Source organism: Toxorhynchites rutilus, chromosome 3 (genome assembly GCF_029784135.1).
Source record: "Toxorhynchites rutilus septentrionalis strain SRP chromosome 3, ASM2978413v1, whole genome shotgun sequence".
In the NCBI taxonomy this organism is placed as follows: Eukaryota; Metazoa; Arthropoda; class Insecta; order Diptera; family Culicidae; genus Toxorhynchites; species Toxorhynchites rutilus.
Window position 1 is genome coordinate 127,621,644 of NC_073746.1, and position 11,644 is coordinate 127,633,287.

Sequence of the window (11,644 nt, forward strand, 5' to 3'; positions counted from 1 at the left end):
GACACTGTTTATTACAAACATGATTGGATTCGCTGTAGAGTATTTGTAAGAACTTAACGAGATTGAAAATCGCTTGAACCAAAGCCAAAACTTACGATACCATTGACAACAGAAAACAGTTGATTCGATTGTATTCTAGACATGTACACAATATGTGACTGCTTACCATTCTACCCAATACACTTTTGGAAGAAAGCAGAAATTTCGCCGCACGTTTTGTTTCTCATATGCTTCGTTGCCACCGGCAAACTCCCCCTCCTCATGGGTGGGCCTCCCTCTCGGTCACCGGCAAACTAGGGTAAAAAATATGGTTCAGACATAAATTCTGGTGCAGGGTTAAGGAAAACTTGTTTGTTTGATAACAGTTCCCTTTCATACATGGCTGGCAAATATCCGCAGGCAAGATAAAAATATTTTACGTGTTAAAAGTTTGGTTTTCTCTGCGGTTTTGTGGCGAAGTGTCTGTGTGAGCCGCCGAGCGAGCACTCACTTCGGTGTGTTCCGTTTCATGCACAGCGCTGACGCCCGCCCGGAGGCACTTGAGGGGGAGGCTCGTGGAGCTCGGATCGCAATTCTCAAGAAAGCTCCACCGGATGATGGGTGCTGATGTGATGCTCCTACGATAGCGACATTTACAACCATGTGTCGGAGTGCTTTTTCGTTTTCATCCTCCTGCAGAGAGGAAGATCAACTAATTCGCAACGGAGGAAAAATTACTTCGTCATGTTCTTCGTATTATTATGGGAACCCACCCTCGTAAAAATGCTCGCATAACAATCACATTTCATAGTTTATGTGAGTGTGTACGTGGAAATAATTGTACCGTTTGCTTGTTTCCTTCTGGCTAATGTGAAACATGTTCGCGTAACTGATTCGAATGTAAATTGTTCTGCCTTTGATGAAGTTCTGTGGGTTGCCGAGATAAGCTAATGATTAATTATAGCCGAGGTGATGACTAGAGGAGCATTGGAATGTATCCGATACCGGCGAAACATCCTGCTTTGGATAAATAATGTATTCATCGAGTTAGCCTTAATAGGAAAATCCACCCCAAGCGCGACTGCGCTCTGAGCTGATAAATTAGTCAAACTAGTTATCATTAGTTGTGTGGAATACTACATACGATTATTTTTTTAAAATTAATTTATTTAACGCAAAGTGAAGTCCGAGTCACAAAATCGTTTGTTCCATTGATCTGAGAAACATTTGACAGATAGTGCATGGTAAAAAACGTTGCAAGTTTTTTTTCATGTAAAATGCATTCGAAAAATAAATTTTATTGACTCAGTACGACCTAAATTGAGCCGAAAAGATTTCCTCTTGCGTTCGAGTTTTAAAAGAATGAAGTGTTCAGCATCTTAATTGTGAAAAAAAGTAAATACAATTGCGGAAAAGTGATAAACTTCCATAAAGCTTCTCTAAAATTATTCAATTCAAAGAAAAAATGGAACATGTTCATGTTCTGTTTCTTTCAAATGATGAATTAAATGCAGAAAATATTTTTTGCCAATATGTAATTAGATTCTGTATATCCTTTTTCAATGTAATTTGTTGACACATTCAATTTTGTATCGTTTGATTAACTGACTGGTTTGCCTGGTATGTGAACTCTCTTCCCGTCTATTAATACAATCAAAGTTTGACACAACCAAACCCGTAAATCTTCCCACCTTCTATCCTCCATCTCGGAGCGACACAGCTCAGCAGCTCAGAAGCTATCAGTGTTTCCAATGCTCCAGTTTGAACTGGATTCTTCCATTTTCTTTCTCTCTATCCACTCAAACAGTTAAATATTAAAATCTTCCAGTTTTTCTAAACATTATCCTATTTTATCCAGTTTTTTTTGTATGTGTACCCGAATGAGCAAAATAAATTCATTTTGTACACTCTTTCAGGTAAAATAAATTCACAATGTTTAAATATTATCCCTTCCTAAACTTTATCATTCCTATGGAAACCGTGGAAAGAACATTTTCTGTATATATCCACAACATAACGAAGACTAGGAACAGGCTGGGGAACATTGTGATGAAAGGTATATAGTAGGGTGCCAAAAAAATGGTCATTTTTAATTTCAAAAAGTTACCTCAGAAAAAATGTTCACCACCTCAAAAAAACACCCCATGGCTAAAATTAGCTCAATCGGATTTCAGGGAGAGTGGCGCAAAGCGGTCAAAGTTTGAGTTTTTTGAAAATCGATAATTCACCCAAGGGGGGTGAAATCGGGGTTTTCGAAAAATAAATTTGATGTCTAATGTCTTAAAATTGCATGAAACATCGAGATCTAGTGTCATCTCGAAAATTTGATTTGTCAAAAATCGACACTCTGGTTTTATTTTCGGAATACGAAACGAAACGTATGATTTTGGATACCAATAAAAGTAGTTATCTCGATTTTTCATTCGGAACTTGCTGCAAAATGTTGATTTGCACGATAATATACCCTTTGCAAAATATTAGCTCATTCGAACTTCATTTATTAGTGTCACAGACGCAAAAATTTGAGTTTTTTGTTTAAACGAAAGATCACCGGAAATTGGGGGTTTCAAAATAATTTGTTAATGCCAAATGTCTTAAAATTTCATTACTCGTCGAAATTTACTGTTATCTTGAGAAAAATTACCGAAATTTACTGTTATCTTGTCAAAAAAAAATTTTTTTTTTGGCGCTTCGTCGTTTTCCGTCTAAAAGGTCGATTTTTAACAAAAAAAAATTTTTTCTAGATAACTGTAAATCTAGATGTGCCATGCATGTTTAAGACATTTGGCATCAATTTTTTTTTTGAAAATCCCGATTTCCGGTGATTTTTCGGTTTTTAAAAAAACCCAAATTTGAAAGTCGGCAACACTAATAAATGATGTTCGAATGAGCTAATATTTAGCATAGGGTATATTATCGTGCAAATCAACATTTCGCAACAAGTTCCGAATGAAAAATCCAGATAATTATTCAGCCATTCCATGTGAAACCGATAGAGTAGTTCTCAGATTTTCGTAAAAAGTGGTAGTTTCGTTCTTTATCGCAAACTATTAGACCCGTATTTTTTTAATTTTTTTAATTAGGGTGCACATTTTCATTTTAGGGTGTTCCGAAATATCGACTTTTTCCCATTTCCAAAAAAGACATTTTTCAAAAATTCATAACTTGTGAACTACTGAACCGATTTAGACGGTCGATATATCAAATTAAAGATTATAAGCTAGTCATTCTTGGAAAAATGCTACGTTTGCAAAAAATTCAGGTTTTGGTTTTGGCATTAGTGATTAGTGATTTGTTTTTTATAGTTTTCATGGTCTCGGGACAAAGGCGCTATATTTTTTTCTATTTTTTTTGGAGATTTTTTTTTCACATAACATATTTCGAAACCAGGGAGGCGTTTTTTCGTTTTTGAGTTATGATTTTTCAAAGTTAACCGATGGTTAAAAAAATCATTTTTCCCTTTTTACCCAAAAATTACTTTTTTTTTAAATTATTACTTTTGAACTACTGGACCGGTTCAGATGATCGACATGTCAAATTAAAGCCTAGTAGCTAGCCTTTCTTGAAAAAAATAACACCCTTGCCAATTAATTGGATTATAGTCACATACATCCAGTCTAGTCGCATAGAAAGATTGAACGAAAACTGAAAACATGTGTTACGCCACAATTATTTATAAAAGCCTAAAATTGTCTTTTTTATGTGTTTTTCTTTAGTATATAAGTTCATTTTGTTTTGTTACAACTGGTTCTGTAAACTGTCGGTAAATGTAAATTTTTGTTTGCTATAATCAATGTATACTATACTAATTCGAGCAATAAAAACTGAGACCACTGGGCTGTATCGAGCGACTTCAGAGTGACAGCGTGAGTACCGGAAGAAAATAAGACCATCAAGAAAGAGGAAATAGAAAGAGAGAGAGAGAGAGAGAGTGAGAGAGAGAAGGGGAAGGAAGAAGGAAGGTGATGAAGCGTTCGAAAGGGACTGGGACTTTGACCGTGGAGCAAAACGGAAGTAAGAAAACGTTAAGGAGAAAAAAGGAGAGTCTCTAAGAAAGCAACAATAATCAGCGATGGAGATCGATCCACGGTCGAAATAAGATCGATTCATCCATACAACTGCTCTGCTCTGCCAGACACATCGGGCTACAGTTCTATAAATAACTCAACAATGATCAATCAACTGTCTCCGCTGTCCGGTGGTCCAACTGGATAATGGAAGAACAGAAAGAATACCCTTACGCCTAAATGGCTACTGTGTGAATGTACCATATGTAATGGTATAGAAGGAATACTGGCGAATGGCAACTGTGTAATGTGCTAATTATAGATATGATAACCATGTGACATGTACACGATTAAAAAATTCGGCTCTGTTACAGCTAAAATGCTAATGAGCCTTAAATAAATAAATGGGATAAAAAAAACAAAATCTGTCCCAGAACCCAGTGCGCATTGGAAAAGGCAGATTTAGGTTTCCGTTCGGGAAAATACGGGTTGAAGAGTCCTCCCGAGGTCGGTGGCCGACCCTGAGAAAATAATTAAAAGAAAAGAGGTGAGCTAAGCTAAGCTCTTTGAAAAATAATAACTCAAAAACGAAAAAACGCCTCCCTGGTTTCGAGATATGCTATGTAAAAAATTATATTTTTTTTTCGAAATGACACTAGATCTAGACGTTTTATGCAATTTTAAGACATTTGGCATCAAATTTTTTTTCGTATACCCCGATTTCCTTTACTCCCCCTTGGGCGATTTCTCGATTTTCAAAAAACTCAAACTTTGACCGCTTTGCGCCACTCTCCCTTAAGTCCGATTGAGCTGATATTTGGCATAGGGTGTTTTTTCGAGGTGGTAAACATTTTGTGTACGGTAACTTTTTGAAATTTTAGGGTCGATTTTTTCCATACATTCATTGGCACCCTAGTATACAGCCATTCCATGCCAAATCAATATAGTGGTTCTCAGATTTTGGTGAAAAGTGGTAATTTTGTCCTTATTCCAAAGCATTAGACCCATATTTCTTTTATTTCTTTTTTTATTTTAGGGTGGTCCAACGAATCAATTTCATCCTTTTTTTTCTATGTGAGTTAAAAGCTAAGATTGAACAAAATATCTGTTCACCTCTCTTAGAATATGTAAACAGTCGTCCAAATTACTGATTCGTCCAAGATATCAGATTGAATAAACTAAATTTCACGAAAAATTCCTTAGATACGATGCGTACACGAACTACGGCCGAATGGCTATCGAGAGCGCGATTTCTGTTTTTATTTATATTTTGTCATGCGACAGCCCTACTGAAGTACAGGGTGGCTCAAAATTCATGAAACTCATCGAACATAAGGTGACCATCAATGCGGCAGCTATAGTCAATAGTTATACTATCAAACAAGCAGGTGACCAATTTGCCCCCACTATCCCTACTTACAAATATCCATTGATCAACAATGACGGCACCAACATAAACATTATCTGAAACTGACCTACGTTTCCTGACCGAACTTAAGGGACTGAATGTCAATAAAAGGTAGCCAAATCAGTAAAATCCGACATACCATACTTCTTTGTACCTATAGCAGATAGATAGCTCTAGATAGAGACGGAAAATCAACGTCATAAAGGTCTTCGATGTGAGTGGACCGGAGTAGGATTGTATAACTTTCGAACTACAGGGCCGATTCAAATGATCGACATATTACATCAAAGGCAATGCTAGGTAACAACTAGTCTTCTTTGAAAAAAAATATCACACTTGCCGAAAGAACATGAAAACGAGTAAAACATGTAAGTTTTGTATTTGTTACAATAAATATTTATTCAAAGAACTGGTGTTAGTTACTAAAACGCATACAGGAAACCCCCTGTCACTCATCTTTTGTCCTATTTGCCAGTCTACCCGAGCAACCACATGCTACACTGTCTTTGAATTTATGTAAATATCAGATGTTATAGGTCCTTTAATCATTCTAAAGTACAGAAGATCATTGAGTCAATGTGCTCCATTCACATGACCCGCGATTTTAGAGCGGCTACAGGAAATTATTTTTAAATTGGTTGAAAATCCAATAAGTCGGTAAGTTTTTCGCTAGAAATGTTTTGTTTAGGATCTACTGTGTAAGATAATGGAGTTTTTTTCGATAAAACGAATAATAGATAAATAAATTCAATTTTTCGATTTTACCTTTGTAAGACATTCTTCAATACCAATAAAATACATTTTTTTTGTAAATATAATGAACGCATGAAGATGAGATGTACATTATTTCAAAGGTGATATTCTCATGTTTTGGAATATATCACGGTATATGTTGATGAAGTGGACAATAATATAGGGAAGAAATAAAAATTGGATTCTTTTTGTTTTTTTTTTAAAGATTTTCTGTTCTGCCACAATTTTTTTGCCAATCATTTCAACAACAAATCCAATTAGCCTTATCAACCATCTTCATTTGATTCCTATAACGTTCCTGTAGTACCTTTGAACACCGAGATATTTTTGTTTGAATGTACAATTTCTCCTTTGTTTTGATGATTAATTGTTCAATGAATGATGATCGCATCGCAAATCGAAATACAGTTTTGAAAACTTCAATGAACTCTGTACAAGGACAATATGTAACATTGACGAAAAAGATAAAAAAATCGGAGAGAAATAGCTTTTCAATATCCATATTTGATCATTTGAATATCAAATACCAACTTGAGCAATGTTGTTTTGGTATCGAATGTGTACAATTTGTTTGGAATAATATTGTGGGACGTGACCAAAATTATTCCAGGCATTCAATACATAAATCATTGCATAAGTCAGTGCACGGAGGCGTCAGTCCCATGCATCGAAATTAATCACATTGTCGAGCAGTTTTGCGACGATTTTATATCAGCGATTTTATGAACATGAAGGAATAAATACGGAATTTCTCATGTTTCAGCCAAATAAAACTGTATTTTCTAGAGATTCTAGGAGAAAAGATCCTCAAATATAATTTCACAGTAATGTTCGAGTGGTGGGAAACTTCATTTTTTGATGTAGGACTACGTTTTACATTAAGGTGCCAATCAGGCAAGAAACATTTCTAATGTTGTTCAACACCCCTCCCATCTTTCTAAGAAGGGAGGGGGGGGGGTCTGCCATACCAATGGAATATAAACTTCTGCATAACTCGAGAACTAATCAAGCACAATTTGAGATGTGAGGGTTTTTTGGAATAAGAAATGTTTCTATGATGGTATGATACCCTCCCTCCTCTGGAATGGTGAGGGGGTCCCATAAGAATGCTACACATATTTTTCAACCAAAAAATTCCAATCAAACATGACAATTGAAAATTTTGGAAAATTCTGAATGAAAAAGGGGAAATTCGGAAAATTAAATTCCCTTATGTTCTACAATTACATAGTGACAAGCGTTGTTCTTCCATTTGATGTTTGCGCCAACAAAGTATATATTTATCTTCTTCAATCAAAACCAATAAAAATGGATTACCGAATATGTTGATTAGAGCAAAATTCGAGGAAGTAATTGACCGATTTACGGGTGACTTTATTCTATCATATTTTCTGTATCAAACATTTATTCCGGAGAAACATGTTATTTGCAAGTGGTTGAAAAATCTTGAACGAGAATTGTGTCTGAAAATAATCTGATATAATAATGATGAGTTTCGGTAGAAGTACTAGGAATTTTATAGTAAAAGGTAAATTCAACGGAGTCGATTAGAAGTTCAATCAATGAACAGTTGTGCGATTTGACTCATGAACTTGCGCTTAGTAAAAAAAAGTGAATGTTTGAAGGTATTGACAAAAAAAACAAATTTTGGGCGGGACGAAGTTTGCCGGGTCAGCAAGTATTATATATATATATATATATATATATATATATATATATATATATATATATATATATATATATATATATATATATATATAGTAATATATATATATATATATATATATATATATATATACAACAGACGTCCACGTGTACGCTGAGTCAGAGTATCAAAGTACACGTTCGACCATCCATATCACCGATCCCGCCACCACAGCCAAGTCAGCAGAATTCGAGGAGCCGGACCACGCCAGCCAGCCAGGTTTTAAATAAGAGCCGTAACCAAATTATCCAGTTAGTTATTATTCAGATCCCAAAAGTGAATGTTTAGTGTTAAGTGAAGAAATAAAGTTTTTTTTTATGACCTACCTTATGTAAGTCTTATTATTATAAATATATCATCTGAAGCGGCCAGTAGTTCAAAAAATTGGGAATTTAAAAAAAACAAAGGTTTTGGAAAACAGGAAAAAAATAATTGTTCGGACCACCCTAAACGGGCACTCATTTGAAACAATAAAAAGAAATACGGGTCTAACGTTTTCAGATAAGGAATAACAAAAAACTGCCAATTTTCACAAAAATCAGAGAGCCACTATATCGGTTTGGCATGGAATGGCTGTATATCAGTACAAAAATAAGTCAAGAAGGGTTTTGTATTTCGCGTTCTGGCCGAAAAGTAGCGATTATTTAAATAAATTCGCTCTCCGTCAAAATTTAAGATGGTTACACCATTCAATTCGTTTTTATATCGAAGCCATTTATTCTCGAAATTAAGTTTTCGATCGGGGATAGAAGGATTGCCAGTGAGTGCAGCAATAACCGCGCTGTTCAATATGAGAAACGAGGAAGATAAAGAGTTTCCTTTCATCTTTTCCGATAAACAAGCAACTTCTGCGAAAGCGTGAAAATATCAATTTCAATCCGATGAGATATATTTCATTGATAGCTTCATAAAATATTCCAACTCACCCAGTGTATAAACAGTTTTTGGAATCCGTCCATAGCTACACACCATCGTCCCTCGTGCTGGCATTCATAATTTGAATTCTGAAATATATATTCCACCGACGATTGATGTAACTTGTTTCAGCAGAACTGCGGAAACAAAATGAGCTCTGCTGGTAAGGATGCTGAAACCGCTAGTTGAATCTATTAGTTCATTCCAGCGTCTCCCCCCTAAAGCCACCAATTTGAGTTCCGACCAAAATTGAACCAAGCTATGAATAATGTAAGCGGCCATCAACGCAACACCGACCGATGCTCCGACGGTGCCGTTGGCAATTCAATGATTCTATCCGCGGAAACGAGCGGAAGATACAAGCGGCCAAATCTTTGCTATTCTCGGCGACATGGTAATATCCGAGAATCGTTTCCGCTGGCTTTACCATCGACGGGGTCGTCCCGAGGAGTTCGTGCGTACCGTGAGAGCGCGCGTGGGAGCGAGCGGAGAACCCCAGATCGAAGCCACACCGCGTCGTCACCCGGCGTGGAAAGGAGGAAAAAAACGAAACGGGAAAAATAAGAAATACAACAGCCAAAATTGCCGCGGGCTAACTGATTTTGTTATTTCATTCAGCACGGCAGCACAAGTACCAACCAACCGAGTAAAAGCTTTATCATTCCCAGCTACGCTTAATCTCGTTGGTGATATCAGTTGGGAAGAGGAGGAGAGGAATCGTTCCTCGGAGGAGGAAAATGTGATGGAGAAAAGCGGGAGGAAATATTTGTTTTTCACCCTGGAGCAGGTTTCGGTGCTAAGACGCTCCATCTAGAATGAAGAAGAGCCAGAACATCGCATTTCTGCACTTTTGGGATTATTTTCGTATTATCAGTTTTATTCGTGGGTTTGGATTTTGCGATGCAATCAGTGCTGCTTGATGCTGTAAATCTTCGGTTCGGTTTAGTTGGGCATGTTGTTAAATAGGTAAATACTGTCCAGAAGAATTGTGACTATAGAAAATAATAGTAACAACGAAAAGTTCGAGATATAGAATGTTACTTTTGTCATTATTTTTTTATATACAGCCTTTAAACTTCCAAGTCCATTCACCTCTAGCCTTGAAAAAGTCTGTATAAATAGACTAATAATTGTCCGAAGATTGAATCAATCCAAATTGAATCAAGTTTGCAACATAAAATTTCACACAATATATTCGACCAACTGAATTATCCATATCAATAATCGCCGAGCAAAAAAATAAAGGTAAATTGTTCTTAATTAAAAATTCCCGGTACATATTTGACAAAATGTAAATTTAAACATTAATATGTTCTTGGAAGGTATCCTCCATGAAGACGATTCCTAAAACGTAGCGGAAGGTGGTTCTAACCCGACATGTGGTTCTGAATCTGACGTTGACGTTGAAGTATCTATAAAGTCCATTAACTTTTCAATAACTTTTTAACTTAACATCATACACCTTCACAAAAAACGATCTCATTTAAAAGTGGTCATGTGCAAGCGAAAATTCTCTTTTTTGTAGCAGCAGCCGACGTAAAGTTCAAAATGTGTAGAAAAGGGGCAACGGCCAACGAGTGCGATTTCAAGACATTCCACCAGAGTGACGTCGTTTTTCTATTCAAAACAGGTTAGGCACCCCTTATATACATCGTCAGATCTTGGTTTGAAAATCTGATTCATGGGAGTCTTCTTCAGAAAGAAAACGAATGCAATTTCAGATAGTTCAATGCACTTTTTGCATGCAGTCTTCAAAAGGGGAGGGGAAAGTCTGTGCATTCTATAAAAACAAGATTCCTCCTTTAATCATTTTGAAAATTTATCACATGCATCGATAGACGAACGAGTACTTTCGGAATCACCATTTGAAATGAAGTAAACTGATATTAGCTTTGCGCAGTGGTGATATCGTAACCAATGAGGTTAAACCGAGGTGCGATTATTGCTAGTTGAAAACTAATACCAATACCTCGCCTTGGGGACGTGAAATACCGTCCGCTTTGGCAATTTTTGAACACTCCGAAAGGGGTCATAAGTGTATCATGATAAACTTACATATTTGTCATTTTATTACAACGCAAATAGTATATAATAACGCACAATCTCATCGTACATGTCATGGAAATCTGTTGTAAAAAATATTCAGTATGTATATAAATATTTAGCTATAAGAGATGAATGAAGAAGTTAAAGGACAAGAATAGAGCACCAAATTATCAATTTTGAGGGTCTTTAAGATTAGTTCCATCAATTTTCCCGTTTTGAGCAGGCAGTTTAAGTTTGGGGGGGATTATTAGAAATCTCTTCCTAGAGGAGCTTCGCCTCTATAATGTAATATTTACTGTCCGCTAAAAACCCAGTAAATGAAATTACTTTCGTTTGGTTCGAAGAACGGGAAAGAGTGAGTTGATCATAATTTCCAATCCAATGCACAATGGTCCAGGAAGAGCATTTAAGTGGAAATTAGCATCTAGAACTCGACAAATATTCTCTAGGCAAAAAAGCGCTCATTTTCATGTTGTCAAAAATAGGGTCATTATGCAGAGTCAAATATGGACTTTCAAATGCCGCCAATAATCATTTTATATGTTTGCCCCAGAAAGAAAAACAAACAAACTAAGAGGGCGTATTTTTGGGGGAAGAAATATCAATATCTTTGAGTAGAGTTGAGATATTGACAAATCCTGCATCGCAAAATGTTTGTATTAGTGAGCTCTAGAAGTCTTTTGAAGACAATTTTCATGTAAAATTTGAAATATAAAAGTTAGATCAGAAAAAACGTAGAAGGGTCTGAGCCCAGGGGCACGGACGGAAGTTAGACGTAGGACTGTGATTGTTCAGTTATTTTCAATGTAATTCTTTTCATCGTTTAAAAAT

General features: G+C 36.1%; 1 non-coding gene across 1 annotated transcript; it reads left to right on the forward strand.

Annotated features, from left to right (window-relative positions):
- The first annotated feature begins 10,655 nt into the window (after positions 1 to 10,655).
- Positions 10,656 to 10,796, forward strand: LOC129781057 (U4 spliceosomal RNA). Its single transcript, XR_008744087.1, has one exon. It is a non-coding gene; the product is annotated as a U4 spliceosomal RNA (small nuclear RNA).
- The last annotated feature ends 848 nt before the right edge of the window (positions 10,797 to 11,644 follow it).